General features: G+C 43.9%; 1 pseudogene; it reads right to left on the bottom strand.

Moving 5' to 3' along the window:
- Window positions 1–8,267: 8,267 nt before the first annotated feature.
- Window positions 8,268–15,323, bottom strand: LOC115117207 (gastrula zinc finger protein XlCGF57.1-like; annotated as a pseudogene).
- Window positions 15,324–19,447: the final 4,124 nt, after the last annotated feature.

Below are 19,447 nucleotides of genomic sequence, written 5' to 3'. Positions count from 1 at the left end.
AAGTAATGTCATACTTTCCAGGTCCATACCCAAACAGTTCGAGCTACTAATTCTGAAAATTACTCTCTCCAGAAATAAGTCTCTCACTGTTGCCGCCTGCTACCGACCCCCTCAGCTCCCAGCTGTGCCCTGGACACCATTTGTGAATTGATTGCCCCCATCTAGCTTCTGAGTTTGTTCTGTTAGGTGACCTAAACTGGGATATGCTTAACACCCCGGCAGTCCTACAATCTAAGCTAGATGCCCTCAATCTCACACAAATCATCAAGGAACCCACCAGGTACAACCCTAACTCTGTAAGCAAGGACACCCTCATAGACGTCATCCTGACCAACTGGCCCTCCAAATACACCTCCGCTGTCTTCAACCAGGATCTCAGCGACCACTGCCTCATTGCCTGTATCCGCTACGGTGCCGCAGTCAAACGACCACCCCTCATCACTGTCAAGCGCTCCCTAAAACACTTCTGCGAGCAGGCCTTTCTAATCGACCTGGCCCGGGTATCCTGGAAGGACATTGACCTCATCCCGTCAGTTGAGGATGATTCTTTAAGAGTAACTTCCTCACCATATTAGATAAGCATGCTCCGTTCAAAAAATGCAGAACTAAGAACAGATACAGCCCTTGGTTCACTCCAGACCTGACTGCCCTCGACCAGCACAAAAACATCCTGTGGCGGACTGCAATAGCATCGAACAGTCCCCGCGATATGCAACTGTTCAGGGAAGTCAGGAACCAATACACGCAGTCAGTCAGGAAAGCTAAGGCCAGCTTCTTCAGGCAGAAGTTTGCATCCTGTAGCTCCAACTCCAAAAAGTTCTGGGACACTGTGAAGTCCATGGAGAACAAGAGCACCTCCTCCCAGCTGCCCACTGCACTGAGGCTAGGGAACACGGTCACCACCGACAAATCCATGATTATCGAAAACTTCAACAAGCATTTCTCAACGGCTGGCCATGCCTTCCGCCTGGCTACTCCTACCTCGGCCAACAGCTCCGGCCCCCCGCAGCTCCTCGCCCAAGCCTCTCCAGGTTCTCCTTTACCCAAATCCAGATAGCAGATGTTCTGAAAGAGCTGCAAAACCTGGACCCGTATAAATCAGCTGGGCTTGACAATCTGGACCCTCTATTTCTGAAACTATCCGCCGCCATTGTCGCAACCCCTATTACCAGCCTGTTCAACCTCTCTTTCATATCGTCTGAGATCCCCAAGGATTGGAAAGCTGCCGCAGTCATCCCCCTCTTCAAAGGGGGAGACACCCTGGATCCAAACTGTTACAGACCTATATCCATTCTGCCCTGCCTATCTAAGGTCTTCGAAAGCCAAGTCAACAAACAGGTCACTGACCATCTCGAATCCCACCGTACCTTCTCCGCTATGCAATCTGGTTTCCGAGCCGGTCACGGGTGCACCTCAGCCACACTCAAGGTACTAAATGACATCATAACCGCCATCGATAAAAGACAGTACTGTGCAGCCGTCTTCATCGACCTTGCCAAGGCTTTCGACTCTGTCAATCACCATATTCTTATCGGCAGACTCAGTAGCCTCGGCTTTTCGGATGACTGCCTTGCCTGGTTCACCAATTACTTTGCAGACAGAGTTCAGTGTGTCAAATCGGAGGGCATGTTGTCCGGTCCTCTGGCAGTCTCTATGGGGGTGCCACAGGGTTCAATTCTCGGGCCGACTCTTTTCTCTGTGTATATCAATGATGTTGCTCTTGCTGCGGGCGATTCCCTGATCCACCTCTACGCAGACGACACCATTCTATACACTTTCGGCCCGTCATTGGACACTGTGCTATCTAACCTCCAATCGAGCTTCAATGCCATACAACACTCCTTCCGTGGCCTCCAACTGCTCTTAAACGCTAGTAAAACCAAATGCATGCTTTTCAACCGATCGCTGCATGCACCCGCTTGCCCGACTAGCATCACCACACTGGATGGTTCCGACCTTGAATATGTGGACACCTATAAGTACCTAGGTGTCTGGCTAGACTGCAAACTCTCCTTCCAGACCCATATCAAACATCTCCAATCGAAAATCAAATCAAGAGTCGGCTTTCTATTCCGCAACAAAGCCTCCTTCACTCACGCTGCCAAGCTTACCCTAGTAAAACTGACTATCCTACCGATCCTCGACTTCGGCGATGTCATCTACAAAATGGTTTCCAACACTCTTCTCAGCAAACTGGATGCAGTTTATCACAGTGCCATCCGTTTTGTCACTAAAGCACCTTATACTACCCACCACTGCGACTTGTATGCTCTAGTCGGCTGGCCCTCGCTACATATTCGTCGCCAGACCCACTGGCTCCAGGTCATCTACAAGGCCATGCTAGGCAAAGCTCCGCCTTATCTCAGCTCACTGGTCACGATGGCAACACCCATCCGTAGCACGCGCTCCAGCAGGTGTATCTCATTGAGCATCCCCAAAGCCAACACCTCATTCGGCCGCCTTTCGTTCCAGTACTCTGCTGCCTGTGACTGGAACGAATTGCAAAAATCGCTGAAGTTGGAGACTTTTATCTCCCTCACCAACTTCAAACATCAGCTATCTGAACAGCTAACCGATCGCTGCAGCTGTACATAATCTATTGGTAAATAGCACACCCATTTTCACCTACCTCATCCCCACAGTTTTTATTTATTTACTTTTCTGCTCTTTTGCACACAAATATCTCTACCTGTACATGATCATCTGATCATTTATCACTCCAGTGTTAATCTGCAATATTGTAATTATTCGCCTACCTCCTCATGCCTTTTGCACACATTGTATATAGACTCCCCTTTTTTTTCTCTACCGTGTTATTGACTTGTTAATTGTTTACTCCATGTGTAACTCTGTGTTGTCTGTTCACTCTGCTATGCTTTATCTTGGCCAGGTCGCAGTTGCAAATGAGAACCTGTTCTCAACTAGCCTACCTGGTTAAATAAAGGTGAAATAAAAAATAAAAAAATTCGAAAGACTTTTGAAAAACGGTCCAGAAAGCTCTTTTTTAAGGGGTGATAAGTTTGCCATATGGCAATTGCCAGTTGTAACACTTTAAAAATTCAACAGGTGGCGAATCCGCTCCACCATGGTTTTTCATATTGGAAATGTAACCCAAGTCAACGTCCAAAAGCAAAATTTTGAAAAAATGTTTTTTTTTGTCAAAAACTTATCACCCCTTAAAAAAGTGCTTTCTGGACCGTTTTTCGAAATTCTTTCGATTTTTTTGCCAATTACACATGTGTAAGAACTGTATGAATACACTTTTGTCCAATTTTATTATCATATATATATATTTTTTTACATGCGCATAAGTAATATGTTTTGTCCATTTTCAATATGATTTCATAGGAAGTCAAAAGTCAAAAGTCAAAAATGTCAAAATTTTGTAAAAAACTTCACACACCCTTAAAAAGTGCTTTCTGGACCGTTTTTTTGAAATTCTTTCAAATTTTGTGTCAATTACACACATATAAGAACTGTATCAACATACTTTAGTTGTATTTTATTATCATAATTTTTTATTTATTTTTTACTTGTGCATAAGGAATATGATTTGTCCATTTACAATATGATTTCATAGGAAGTCAAAAGTCAAAGTCACTTTTTTGGGGGCCAAATGCCATATGAAATTTGACATGCTCAAAAATGCAAAATTGACTGGCCTGATGAACACAGGATGGCCGAGCAGTGATAGTTGTACCTTTCCATCACTCGTGTTGATTTCATCATGTCCATTTGGTGATGTTTTTTCACTATACAATCATATTGCAAGTGCACGTGCATTTGCAATATGGTTCAATTGGCATTTACCATATGAAATTTGACATGCTCAAAAATCCTGCAGAAATGCAAAATTGACTGGCCAGATGAACTCGGGATGGCCTGGCAGTGATAGTTGCTCCTTTCCATCGCTCGTTGTGTTGATTTCATCATGTCCATTTTGTGATGTTTTTTCACTATACAATCATATTGCAAATGCACGTGCATTTGCAATATGTTTCAATGGGCATTTACCATATGAAATTTGACATGCTCAAAAATGCAAAATTGACTGGCCTGATGAACACAGGATGGCCGAACAGTGATAGTTGTACCTTTCCATCACTCGTTGTGTTGATTTCATCATGTCCATTTGGTGATGTTTTTTCACTATACAATCATATTGCAAGTGCACGTGCATTTGCAATATGGTTCAATGGGCATTTACCATATGAAATTTGACATGCTCAAAAATGCAAAATTGACTGGCCTGATGAACACAGGATGGCCGAGCAGTGATAGTTGTACCTTTCCATCACTCGTTGTGTTGATTTCATCATGTCCATTTTTTTATGTTTTCTCACTTTTGCAAAGTCACTGTGCATTTGCAATATGGTTCAATGGGCAGGTACCATCACGAATTTGTCATGCTATAAAAATCCTGCAGGAATGTGAAATTGACTGGCCCGATGAACTCGGGATGGCTGGGCAGTGATTCTGGTTCATCTCAATCGCTCGTTAGGGTTGATTTCAGAATGTCACTTTGGTGATGGTACCTCACTGTTTAAACATATTGCAAATGGACAAGAGTCACCAGCAAGTCACTGTCCATCAGTCAATTGGATATCATTCTGACACCAAACTGATACAAACTGACACTAAACCCACTTTTTCCAACTCGTTTAGTAGCCAACTATCACATACTTCAGCGCTGGCCCAAAATTCACAACACCTTCGGTTCAAACCATAAAAAACCCATAAAACACATAGTTACGTTCTAGCTGCGGGTCCATTTCTTATGTTATGTGTAGGCCTAGCTGAGGCGACCCCGAATCCCAAGTTTCGGCTCGATCGGTCATTTGGTGTCCGAGCAAAACCCTAATTGGTGCTGAAAATCCACTTTTTTCCATGACTTGCTACGAGGTCCTTGAATGAGCTATCGGACAGAAACGTTGGGGTCTGTCTATATGGGCCGAGACGGTCGCAATGCACCTAGTCTTGCGACTCTGGGACATTTCTAAATGTCGTCATTTTCGTGATGTAAAAATGAATTGAAGTCATTGCAAATGTACGAGGCTGTTTCTCGGTCCGAGAACGTTCTAGAGCCACGTAACTCACCACGCACTATCGACATGAGGTCTAGAACAGGATTCTAAAGTTTCGGAACTCTAGGTCTGACGGTTCTTTAAAAGTTCCAACAAGGTTAAACTAATGCAGGCAGTGTATGTCTCTACGCACCCCAATGGGTCCCTACTTCCAAGCTGTGTGTGTGTGTGATTTAGTTTTCCTTTGAAATTTTATGGGAAAAATTACTGATTTACAGTTCATGGGGGTTGCCTAATCACATATATGAAGTTTTGGAAAGATCTGACTTTTTTAACCCCTCGAAACAGCCCAAGAGACACCAATTATGCCACTTCCGGTTGGCACAGGAAGCTATAAGTCAACACATATCCTCACTGGGGTATGCTTTTACAGAATCCTGAGTTTTTAGTCCTTACGTTAAGAACTGACTGATTTACACAGGGTTGAATGCACTATGTCTATCAAACTGCAGGCAGGGTATGTATGGATAAACACTTTTAGGGTGATTTTAACCACTTCCGGTTGGTCCAGGAAGCTTAGAATCAACACAGGTAGACCTCGTAGTGGCCTGATGGACTGTCATCGAAGACAGGTTCATACGACATTCATAACCCACATAGGCTTCAGGTTGAATTTAGGGGTGCAGGCAATGTATTCCTATGGGGAGAGAAGTCAATGCAAACTCTTTGAAGTAAACACCTTCTTTTAACTATTAAGGGTTAATGCCACACGGTCAAGGTTAGGCTTGCACGGATCGGGAGGACCTTAGGAACGTACCTGAGGTCGAATTGTGCTTCTCACCCTAACGGTTCTCTCACTGTCACCCAAAAGCAAATGACGTTGTGGGGCAGGCTTCATTTTGGGCCTACTTTTCTAATGGTCGCTGCGCTTAGACCGAGCGAGCTACGGTCAAGCGGGATATCTCGTTGAACTCGGCACGGCCTAGAGATTATGTTTATGCCATTGCCTGCTCTCTGTGTCTTTAGGCACCGCACTTTTTCACTCCATCCTTGCTGTGTGTGTGTTTGAGAGCTTTTCTTTGACATCTGTTGGGAGAAATGACTGATTTACAGTTCATGAGGTTTACCTAGTCACACATATGAAGTTTTGGAAAGATGTGACTTTTTTAACCCTTCAAAACAGACAGTGAGACCCAATTAAAGGCACTTCCGGTTGGCACAGGAAGCTATAAGTAAACACATGTCTTGATTGACATAGCCACTTACAGAATCCTGAGTTGTAAGTCTTTAAGTTAAGAATTGACTGATCTACACAGGGTTGAATGTAGTCATTTTCACCTTTGAAGGTTATGTACATCAAAACACCTTTTGGGTCAATTTAACCACTTCCGGTTGCTCCAGGAAGCTTAGAATCGGCGCAGGTAGACCTCATAGTGGTCTGATGGACTGTCATAGAAGACAGGTTCATAAGGCATTCATAACCCACATAGGCTTCAGGTTGAATTTAGAGGTGCAGGCAATGTATTCCTATGGGGAGAGAAGTCAATGCAAACTGTTTGATGTAAACACCTTCTTTTAACTGGTAAGGGTTAATGCCACACGGTCAAGGTTAGGCTTGCACGGATCTGGAGGACCTCAGGTACGTTCCTGAGGTCGAATTGTGCTTCTCACCTTAACGGTTCTCTCACTGTCACCCAAAAGCAAATGACGTTGAGGGCCAGCCTTCATTTTGGGCCTACTTTTCTAATGGTCGCTGTGCTTAGACCGAGCGAGCTACGGTCAAGAGGGGCATATTGTTGAACTCGGCACGGCCTAGAGAATATGGAAATGCCATTGTAGGCTTTCTGTGTCTTTAAGCACCGCACTTTGTCACTCCATCCTTGCTGTGTGTGTGTTTCTGTGTGTGTGTGTGTGAGAGAGAGCTTTTCTTTGACATCTGTTGGGAGAAATGACTGACTTACAGTTTATGGGGGTTGCCTAATCACACATATGAAGTTTTGAAAAGATCTGACCTTTTTAACCCTTGGAAACTGCCACTGTGACACCATTTAAGGCACTTCCGGTTGGCACAGGAAGCTATAAATAAACTCATATCATGATTGGGGTATGCCTTTACAGAATCCTGAGTTTTAAGTCTTTACGTTAAGAACTGAGTTATTTACGGAGGGTTTAGTGAGTGTGTGTTATTTCAGAAAATCATAGAAAATCACAGAAATCTCGCAGAGCTCCGCAGCACACTTTAAAAAGATTCGTAAGAACACCCTGCAACTGGATCTGTAACCGTTGAAAAAAAAAAACACCTATCCGTCAACATCACCAATCTGTCGTTGTACAATTTCTCTGAAATGACGATAGATAAATGGCTGGTTCTTTTTTTATTGACACCGGAGGCTCCTTGACTTTGACGTGAAGTGGAAAAATAATTTCTCTATTTTCATTTTGGACCTTTAATCCCAGATAAATGGCCATAACTCAAAAACCGTTCAGGCCTAGACGCCATCTTGTTCTGGGCCAACTACCCATTATGCCAAACCTACGCTCACCGAGTTTCGACTTCTAAATATTTTCAGTTTTCGAGATAAGGCCCCGTCGTGAATCGTGATGTTTTGTCCAATAGCAATATGATTGCTTATGCCCTCTTGTGGGAATTTCCGGGACAGCGGAGAAATGACCAAAATCGTATTATTTTTGTAAAACGGAAACCGAATGTCAGACAAAGTTCATTTGATGACTTCCTGGTAGGTCCGGCCCTGCCGCTCGGCCTGACGCCGTCCGCGAATTTTACAAACGATTTTGGACGTCTAGTAAGGGACCGTACATTTGCAATATGGACTTTCTCACTAACCATACAGCTACTGCCGAAATCTTCCCTTAAGGTATGTAAGGACTATCTGTTATTCAATGTGTTTGTATGGACTAACAGCAGTAAGGACTATCTGTTGTTCAATGTGTTTGTTTGGACTAAACAGCTGTAAGGCCAAAAATACCTTATCATCAAATAATTGTTTGATATTTCGTTGATACATCAAGGGTTCTTAGAATTCTAAGTCAAATAGCTACATAATCCTGAGTAGATAGTAGTAGTGTGTGGGGTGGGGGGGCATCCCGTGCCAACAGTCAATTGATGGTGGATGACCTCATGAACCTGTGCATGCCATATAATTGACATGGATGGATGTGCATAGCAACAAGCTGATGGAACCCATTGTCTGCACGGTGAATAAAACCAAAATAAAAACGTGCTTATCTTGTCATTATTTTATTTTTACTTTACATTATACCCTGCATTATAGTAGACCACTGGTTAATACAGACAACAGCCTTCCCTTATGTCTGTCCTCTACTTTTTAAAATCAGGTCATTATTATTATTATTAGTGATGCATTTACCTTTATTTGACCTGGGAAGACATATTGAGACCTAGGTCTCTCTTTCCAATGTGCCCTGTACAATACAATATAAATATACACATTCACATATAAAAACACAGTCACAGGAAGCACAAGTAAAACATCACAAATCACCCAGAGAAAGAGTTACATTAAGCAGATACGTGTGCAGTCTGGTGAAATGACATCAATATGCACATAACATGTTCCAGAGAAGTGTGTGTCTTTGCTGGTTATGGAAGTTTAGTTCAGAAAGTAAATTGACTTTATGCAGATAGAAACAGAATGGATTTCTGCAGGATATGATCCACGTGCTGGAACCCTTTAGTACATTTCCATATGAGAATATTATAAGTGAACTTCCAAGTGTGACAGAATAATAACCTGTTGTATAGTGGTAACACTGCAGCCAGTCACACGTCCTCCCCACTGGACACCGGTTTTCAGTTCCTGTGTCCACCAGTTTCCTGTGTCCTCCACCCTACCAGTTTCCTGTGTCCACCACCCTACCAGTTTCCTGTGTCCTCCACCCTACCAGTTTCCTGTGTCCTCCACCCTACCAGTTTCCTGTGTCCTCCACCCTACCAGTTTCCTGTGTCCACCCTACCAGTTTCCTGTGTCCACCCTGCCAGTTTCCTGTGTCCACCAGTTTCCTGTGTCCTCCACCCTACCAGTCTCCCGTGTCCACCCTACCAGTCTCCCGTGTCCACCCTACCAGTTTCCCGTATCCTCCCTACCAGTTTCCCGTGTCCACCCTACCAGTTTCCTGTGTCCACCCTACCAGTCTCCTGTGTCCATCCTACCAGTCTCCTGTGTCCTCCCTACCAGTTTCCTGTGTCCACCCTACCAGTTTCCTGTGTCCACCCTACCAGTTTCCTGTGTCCACCCTACCAGTTTCCTGTCGCCCCCTGTGTTTTTGTCTGTCTAAATAAAGTGTTAGAAGATCAAATATATATTTTAAAAGAGGTTTAACAGAATAACAAAAAAACAGTCAGTCAATATTAGTCAGATATGTAGATGCCCAGCTTGGCAACTCCATTATAAGGTTAGAGTTGGGCACTGCACTGTGCTTTGCCTCCGTATGTTCCTTCAGGCTTTGTTTCCATTTAAAACAAATCCCACACTGATCACAGCTGTACGGTTTCTCTCCTGAGTGTCTTCTCTGGTGTTGCTTTAGATTTCCTTTTTCACTGAAGGTCTTCCCACATTGTGAGCAGTGGAAAGGCTTCTCCCCTGTGTGTCTTCTCTGGTGTCGCTTCAAAAATAATGACCGACCGAAAGTCTTCCCACACTGAGAGCAGTGGAAAGACTTCTCCCTTATGTGTATTCTCTGGTGTTTCTTTAGGTCTACTGCCTGACTGAATGCCTTCCCACATTGGGAGCAGTGCTGGGGCTTCTCTCCATTGTGTATTCTCAGGTGACTCTGAAGGCTTCCTTCCAATTTAAAACTTTTTCCACAATGAGAGCAGTGGTGAGGCTTCTTTCCTGTGTGCGTTAGCTGGTGTCTCTTCAAAAGTGATGACTGACTGAAATCCTTCCCACACTGGGAGCAGTTGAAAGGCTTTTCTCCTGTGTGAGTTAGCTGGTGTCTCTTTAGGACTCCTGTTTGACTGAAACTCTTCCCACACTGATCACAGCTGTATGGCTTTTCCCCTGTGTGTATTCTCTGATGTTTCTTTAGTTCTCTCAACCGACTGAAGCTTTTACCACATTGGGAGCAGTGGAAAGGCTTCTCTCCTGTATGTAATTTCTGGTGCTCCTTTAGATTTGCTTCTATACTGAAGCTCTTCCCACACTCAGAGCAGTGGTAAGGCTTCTCTCCTGTGTGTACTCTCTGATGTTTTTTAAGTCTCCTGTCTGACTGAAGCTCTTTCCACACTGGGAGCAGTGGAAAGGTTTCTCCCCTGTGTGTATTTTCTGGTGTCTCTTCAAATTGAATGACCAACCGAAAGTCTTCCTACACTGGAAGCAGTGGTACGACTTCTTTCCTGTGTGAGTAAGCTGGTGCATCTTCAAGCTGCTTGGTGTCTGAAATCTCTTCCCACATTGACCACACGGGTACATCTTCTTTATTTTGAGACTTTGTTGGTGTGATTTGAGGTGAATCGGACAAATAAAACTGCCTCTGCAATCTGAGCAGTGGTGGGGCCTACAAGTGTGTCTTCTCAACTCCTCTGGATCATAGAAGCTAGTGAAGCAGTCCATGCAGTGATGATGTTTCTGTCTTGAGTTCCTCAGTCTGTGTTGTTTATGGTTTCCTGATGCTGTGGAACTGGGCTCACTGTCTGAACTTGGTTTGGAGCTCTCTCCTGTGGGAATATGGACAGATATGGGGTTAGAATCAGGATCAGAGCATTAAAAAAAAGGTATAACAATATTTTGAAGATAAATACACAACGCAGAGACCGAGGACGAGAGGTCAATACAATACTAAAGGTTAAGAGGACAAAGTCAACAGAGCATTAACGATCAATAGGGACTTATCAATGGAAATAGTTGGTTTTCAGTTCAACATCTGTTAGGAATGTCAGTCTTGAAATCATAGCTACGTGTGGCACATTCTCATTGGTCCAACCTGAAATAGGATACTTGTTATTTTGCCCATTGGCTAAATTGGTCAACCACAGGCTAGGGCTGGGTTACAAAGTACACCCTGTCCCTTTGTTCTGTGGAGAGAATCACTGAGGAGAGAATCACTGAGGAGAGAATCACTGAGGACAGGGGAGAATGAACATCTACCTCCCCGCACAGTTCGTCCTCTTTGAATAAGAATAAACCTATTGCCCTCCCCCTGATTTGCTTTGGGGTTTGTGTTATTGAAGAGTAACATCAACGCTAACAGGGGGTTTGTGTTATTGAAGAGTAACATCAACGCTAACAGGGGGTTTGTGTTATTGAAGAGTAACATCAACGCTAACAGGGGGTTTGTGTTATTGAAGAGTAACATCAACGCTAACAGGGGGTTTGTGTTATTGAAGAGTAACATCAACAGGAGGCTTTAAAAGACTTGATGCCAGCAAAAGCACAATAACAGTTGTGGAATCGTGTAGTCATAGTAACCAGGAGTAGTAATAATAGTTGTGGAATCGTGTAGTCATAGTAACCAGGAGTAGTAATACTAGTTGTGGAATCGTGTAGTCATAGTAACCAGGAGTAGTAATACTAGTTGTGGAATCGTGTAGTCATAGTAACCAGGAGTAGTAATACTAGTTGTGGAATCGTGTAGTCATAGTAATCAGGAGTAGTAATACTAGTTGTGGAATCGTGTAGTCATAGTAACCAGGAGTAGTAATACTAGTTGTGGAATCGTGTAGTCATAGTAACCAGGAGTAGTAATAATAGTTGTGGAATCGTGTAGTCATAGTAACCAGGAGTAGTAATAATACTTCTGGAATCCCCTGGTGCCACCGAGGCACCTCTCTCTGTACTCCACACCTGAACTTACCTGGGTCACTGATACTATCTACTTCTTTAGTTCCTAGATGTTGAGCAGCTTCTTCCTTGTTCTCTTCTGCTTTCACTGATCTTTTCTCCACCTCTTCTTTGATGCTTATAACTACCTCCTCCTCCTCTTCTTCTTCTTCTTCTTTGACTGTTCTCTCATGCTCTTCTTTGACTGCTTGCTCCTCCTCCTCTTCTTCTTCGACTGTTCTCCCATGCTCTTCTTTGACTGCTTGCTCCTCCTCCTCTTCTTCTTCGACTGTTCTCTCATGCTCTTCTTTGACTGACATCTCTACTTCCTCTTTGACTTCTATCTTCTCCATTTCCTCTTTGACTTCTCTCTCCTCCTCCTCTTTGACAATCACATTAAGTTCCAGTGTTTGACTGCAGTCCTCCAGCTTCACTGACACCATCTCTGGACCCTGCTGTGAGGTTCTCTGGGCTGGAACACCACAGCCAGAACCTGGGGACTCTGTGGACTTCTGTTCAGACATGGAAGGCTACAGATGGATTCAAAAGAGGAAGAACATGTGAAAGGTGATTTCCACAAAATCCATAATAAAGGGATAAACCATGCAAAATATATGTACTAGGAATCTCTGCTTTAAAATGTATCTAGCAAGCTAACGTTGCCATGGCGAAGGCAATGATAGCTTTATAGCTACTGGTGTGTCATGAACAACAGAGTGAGCAACAATAGTGGAATCGGTGTTTCACCTTCAAATTAAAAGTCCCCCAAAGGAACTGATGCAAACATGCAGATAGTGGAATCCTGCCACAATTGGACAAAATAATGCTAAACAAGTTTGGAATGTAGTTTAAATAAATTCAACAAGACAATAAGTTGTTAATTTGACCCCCCCAAAAAATCAGTTGAAATCACATTGTGAACGTATAGACTTCAACATTGCATTGGGGGCAAACGCCTGCTTTTCTTACAATGTACAGCCTTACCTATGGATCTTGGGTCTATGAAATGGTGTGACACCCACAGATTACAATTCTGAAGAAATAACACACATATTAACATCATAGCTCTAATTGAGGGACTTTCATTGTGAGAAATCACCTCCCCAGTCAGTCTATTGTGCTTATTGGACATTCATATTGCCATGTAGAACCAGGGTCTGTAGTGACGCCTCTAGCACTGAGATGCAGTGCCTTCTAGCACTGAGATGCAGTGCCTTCTAGCACTGAGATGCAGTGCCTTCTAGCACTGAGATGCAGTGCCTTCTAGCACTGAGATGCAGTGCCTTCTAGCACTGAGATGCAGTGCCTTAGCACTTGCACTGAGATGCAGTGCCTTCTAGCACTGAGATGCAGTGCCTTCTAGCACTGAGATGCAGTGCCTTCTAGGACAGCGCTCCACTGCTAGCTAAATCACGCGCAATATAGTTTAGTGGAAACAATAAAGTGGACTCCACTCCCCTGGTACAGGGAAAAGCTGAGGGGTGGGGCTGGAGAAATATAAACACTTTCAAATTCAAATCCATCCATTTGATCAAAAGGATAGTTTTAACCATGTTTTGAGGCTATATAGTATTTTTTCCCCCCAAACGTTGGCATAAAACAAGGTTGTATTTTGGGTTCTGATGGGGTGCACCAGTTAAACTAAGCTCATGAGACATTTCATGTTATATTCTTCAAGAACGAATGGAGGTGTATATATATATATAAAATCATTAATTTACAAGTCCAAGAACGGATGTAGCAAATGCTGATAGGCCCTTTAAAACAAAGGAGAACTAAAACCGATATTTAGTTTGTAATCGCCAAAACATGAACAATGGTTACTGAAATGAAGTTAGCCACCTTGTCTACCTAACAAAACGGCCTAGCTAGCCATGCTAACTTACTAGCTATTCAGGGTTGCCAATGGATTTGTCATCTTAAAGATGAACGATACACACTTCATATATTTGAGAATGTATGATAACAAATAATATGGTGATTCACAACACAGCGTCTTGAAAATCAACAAACTTGCTTTGATAGCTAGTTAGCTTCTAATGGCTAGTTAGCAAGCTAACGACGTAGCTAGCTAGATCAATAGGCTAATTGTTGAGACAACGTTGATCCAGTGGACGTGGACAAATAATCCGACAACTAAAATGACGTTGTGTATTTGGAAACATTATAGAATATGTTAGAAAGCTTGATCTTACCTTGATTTTGAAAGTTGACAGCTCTTGTTTTTGATGTAGCTAGCTAGCTAGAGACCACCCTGTATGAGAACGCGATAGGTGCTGTCGCCGCGAGAATACATATTGGGAGTTCTCCAGACCGCCATGGCTGCGCTAAATGCGTACATTGCGCAACTTAACTAAGTCTCTTAATGAATAGGATATTATATTTTACCCATTGGTTTGGAAGTAATAGAACATTTCAGATCATATGTGCAGCGGCTTGAAGACCCTTTCAGCACTGAAATCACGGTTCCACACTGACGAAAGAGAGCAACTTCTTCTTCTTTGGTATAATGGCGTCCGCAACAACAATACTTGCATTCCGCCATCTACAGTACAGATGGATAATAAAGATCCGAAAAACAAAAAAAGCGTGGTATTTTTTTTTATCCGCACAAACTATCAATAACGAAATTTTAATTAAATAAAATCTGCCTGCTTTCTGTTTTAAATCATTTCCCCCACACAGGCTCAGAAGAATCCTGTGATTGCAGGACATTTCCTGGCAACAGTAGTCCATGCAGTGCTTCTGCCATTAAGTCTCGGAGGCCCAAAGACTTCTCAGCTGCTGATATGTTCTCCAGCTTCTTGGATACTTGTGCAGTAGCATTAATAACCGTGGCTATAAATGCTACAAAATCCACCTTCTTCACAATAAGTGTATCCAGATCACTGGATTGATGAATAACATTGGCAACTGGTTGTGATGCATCCACCTCCATATCTTCTTCAGAACTGTGGCCTCTTGACCCTTCAACTCTTCCCCGCCTCCACATAGGAGATTTGCTGTACAGCCCTGATCCTTGACACCTCAACCTCTTTCACCCTGACAGGGCACTCAGGGAATTCAGAATTATGATCTCCACCACAGTTACAACGTTTTACATTCACACTCTTCAATAACATATTCCTTCCACCTGCAAACACTTGACACATGGTCAAACTGTTTACACTTCTTGCATCGGGTTCTGCACCAACGATCTTACTGCGTATCTTATATATCCCAACTTTACATAGGGTGGTGAATACTCATCAAACATCAATAATAGATACATTTAGCTCATTTCCTCCATTCTCCAGACGGGTCAGGAGACGAGCATTAGCTACTCCTGGATTGTTTTGCCTAAGATATTGATGATCAATGTCCAACAACACCTTTCACCAGTGCCCTGCTCTGAAAATGTCCACTCCTTTTGCTCTTTAGATACACACGATATCAACACCATTACCGCTCCTGGTTACTATGACTACACGATATCAACACCATTACCGCTCCTGGTTACTATGACTACACGATATCAACACCATTACCGCTCCTGGTTACTATGACTACACGATATCAACACCATTACCGCTCCTGGTTACTATGACTACACGATATCAACACCATTACCGCTCCTGGTTACTATGGCTACACGATATCAACACCATTACCGCTCCTGGTTACTATGACTACACGATATCAACACCATACCGCTCCTGGTTACTATGACTCAACACCATTACCGCTCCTGGTTATATCAACACCATTACCGCTCCTGGTTACTATGGCTACACGATATCAACACCATTACCGCTCCTGGTTACTATGACTACACGATATCAACACCATACCGCTCCTGGTTACTATGACTACACGATATCAACACCATACCGCTCCTGGTTACTATGACTACACGATATCAACACCATACCCCTCCTGGTTACTATGACTACACGATATCAACACCATACCACTTATGGTTACTATGACTACACAATGTCAACACCATACCGCTCCTGGTTACTATGACTACACGATATCAACACCATACCGCTCCTGGTTACTATGACTACACGATATCAACACCATACCACTCCTGGTTACTAGATATCAACACCATACCACTCCTGGTTACTATGACTACATGATGTCAACACCATACCACTCCTGGTTACTAGATATCAACACCATACCACTCCTGGTTACTATGACTACATGATGTCAACACCATACCACTCCTGGTTACTATGGCTACACGATATCAACACCATACCACTCCTGGTTACTATGACTACACGATATCAACACCATACCGCTCCTGGTTACTATGACTACATGATGTCAACCCCATACCACTCCTGGTTACTTTGACTGATTCCACTTTTCCCGAAGCCTTCTTCACCATCCTCATGACTTCAAAGGGGTTTCCCAAATAAACACCATTATCCAACAAGCAATGATTCATCAGACTCACATCCCACAACAATTGTATACATTTTTTCTCTCTCCATTCTTTGATTCTACTGTTGTCCACTAACTGTACTCAACGTGCTTTCAACTTCAAAACGACACTTCTGCTTCCGCCATCTTCCTCAACCTCCTTGGCTCGTCCATTTTAAGAAAGCAACTTCTTCTTCTATGGCCGTGTGGTCTCATCAAACACCATCACCCCTTTCCACTCCAACACATCACTACTCTTGCTTCCTACCTTTGACTACTAGACGCTCCAGTGCTTTCTGTACCAGGAGCTCTCCTCCTCTCTGTCTTTCCTCTGAAGCCCATTCAGATCCTTGACCCTCATCCTCCGGCTCCATACCATCAGAAAGGTGCCGCCATATTGATTGCACTCCAGCACAGCTGTTGCTTCTCCAGCCTTCTCTCAGTCTCTTCCATACTACCTCACCGCCATTTTAGTTTATTGAAAAGAAAAGGCAACTTCTTGACTCCAGTGTTGCCAACTCCTCAGTAAGGAAAGTAGCTATTGGCTGTCCTAAAAGTCACTAAATGACATCAGCGTCTAATTTGCATAATTGGCCATGTGCATGTAATTGTGATGGGCACTGTAGGAGAGAGGAATAACATCATGGGAGAGACAAAAAGTTAGTAAAAAAACACCCTAAATATGTTTAGAACTACAAATGAACTTTCTTCTGTCGATTCTTGTTTAAAAAAAAACTTTTACACAATTCCAACCCTCCTTTATCCGGGCTTGGGACCGGCAAAAGTGACCCAAAAGAGAGAAGTCGGGGCACGCCTTCTACCATATGTTGTTCAACCTGGGGCCCCTGATGCACGTCAGCATGAAGGCTATGCAGTACCTGACCTGTGGATGTCTACGCTCCAGGACCATCTCCCCTAACTAGACATGGACACACAGAGACACCCGGGCACAGTGACACAAATACAGAGACACTGAGGCACACAGAGACACTGAGGCACACAGAGACACCGGGGCACAGAGACGCAAACACAGAGACACCGGGGCACACAGAGACACACACACAGAGACACCGGGGCACACAGAGACGCACACACAGAGACACAAACACAGAGACACAGAGACACACAGAGATGCACACACAGAGACCCACAAAGACACACACACAGGCACACAGAGACACAAACACAGAGACACCGGTGCACACAGAGACGCACACACAGAGACACAAACACAGAGACACCGGGGCACACAGAGATGCACGGGCACGCAGAGACACACAGGCACGCAGAGACACACGGGCACAGAGACACACGGGCACAGAGACACACGGGCACAGAGACACACGGGCACGCAGAGACACACGGGCACGCAGAGACACACGGGCACGCAGAGACACACGGGCACACAAAAACTTTTCTAAATCTTACATGCAACAGATTTCCGGCAAAAGGTTGTTATTTATCCATTTTGAACTGGAAAGCGTCCCTATCTCTACGTTATCTCAGACCATGAGGCACAACTTCTAGTCGTTGATCAACTGTATTGCAAGCAATTAGGCCTGTTGTTCTCTCGGGGTAAATGGAGAGATTGATGTAGGAATTATAACAAAGGTCGGCTAATCATTATTATCATAAACGTAGGCCTAGTGATCAAACAGATGTGTTTGTCTTTAAAGGAGGTCGCATAGCAGTCAAATGCACAGGAGGTTGGTGGCACCTTAGGTGGGGAGGACGGGCTCGTGGTAATGGCTGGAATGGAATGGCTGGAATGGTATTAAATACATGGTTTCCAGGTGTTTGATGCCATTTACTCCGTTCCAGCCATTATTATGAGCCGTCCTCCCCTCAGCAGCCTCCACTGATCAAATGATCAAGTGCCACAAAGAGGGACGTAGGCAAATTACAGTTGGCCCAAAACAGAGCAGCACGGCTGCTGGCCCTGAAATGTACACTGAGCGCTAACATCAATCTCTCCTGGCTCAAAGTAGACGAGACATTGACTGCATCACTACTCGTCTTTGCACGGAGCGGTCTGTTCAAACGACTGGCACACCCATGTGTACCCCACAAGACATGCCACCAGAGGTCTCTTCCCAGTCCCCAAGTCCAGAACAGACTATACGAGGCGCACAGTACTACACACTGCCATGACAACATGGAACTCTATTCCACAGTACAACACACTGCCATGACTACATGGAACTCTATTCCACAGTACTACACACTGCCATGACTACATGGAACTCTATTCCACAGTACTACACACTGCCGTGACTACATGGAACTCTATTCCACAGTACTACACACTTGACAACATGGAACTCTATTCCACAGTACTACACACTGCCATGACAACATGGAACTCTATTCCACAGTACTACACACTGCCATGACAACATGGAACTCTATTCCACAGTACTACACACTGCCATGACTACATGGAACTCTATTCCACAGTACTACACACTGCCATGACTACATGGAACTCTATTCCACAGTACTACACACTGCCATGACAACATGGAACTCTATTCCACAGTACTACACACTGCCATGACAACATGGAACTCTATTCCACAGTACTACACACTGCCGTGACTACATGGAACTCTATTCCACAGTACTACACACTGCCATGACAACATGGAACTCTATTCCACAGTACTACACACTGCCATGACAACATGGAAATCTATTCCACAGTACTACACACTACCATGACAACATGGAACTCTATTCCACAGTACTACACACTGCCATGACAACATGGAACTCTATTCCACAGTACTACACACTGCCATGACTACATGGCACTCTATTCCACAGTACTACACACTGCCATGACTACATGGAACTCTATTCCACAGTACTACACACTGCCATGACAACATGGAACTCTATTCCACAGTACTACACACTGCCATGACAACATGGAACTCTATTCCACAGTACTACACACTGCCATGACAACATGGAACTCTATTCCACAGTACTACACACTGCCATGACTACATGGAACTCTATTCCACAGTACTACACACTGCCATGACTACATGGAACTCTATTCCACAGTACTACACACTGCCATGACAACATGGAACTCTATTCCACAGTACTACACACTGCCATGACTACATGGAACTCTATTCCACAGTACTACACACTGCCATGACTACATGGAACTCTATTCCACAGTACTACACA

The sequence above is a fragment of the Oncorhynchus nerka genome, linkage group LG15 (genome assembly GCF_034236695.1).
Source record: "Oncorhynchus nerka isolate Pitt River linkage group LG15, Oner_Uvic_2.0, whole genome shotgun sequence".
NCBI classification, from domain to species: Eukaryota; Metazoa; Chordata; class Actinopteri; order Salmoniformes; family Salmonidae; genus Oncorhynchus; species Oncorhynchus nerka.
The sequence above is the reverse complement of the archived record's forward strand: the minus strand, read 5'-3'. Positions and strand labels throughout refer to the sequence as shown.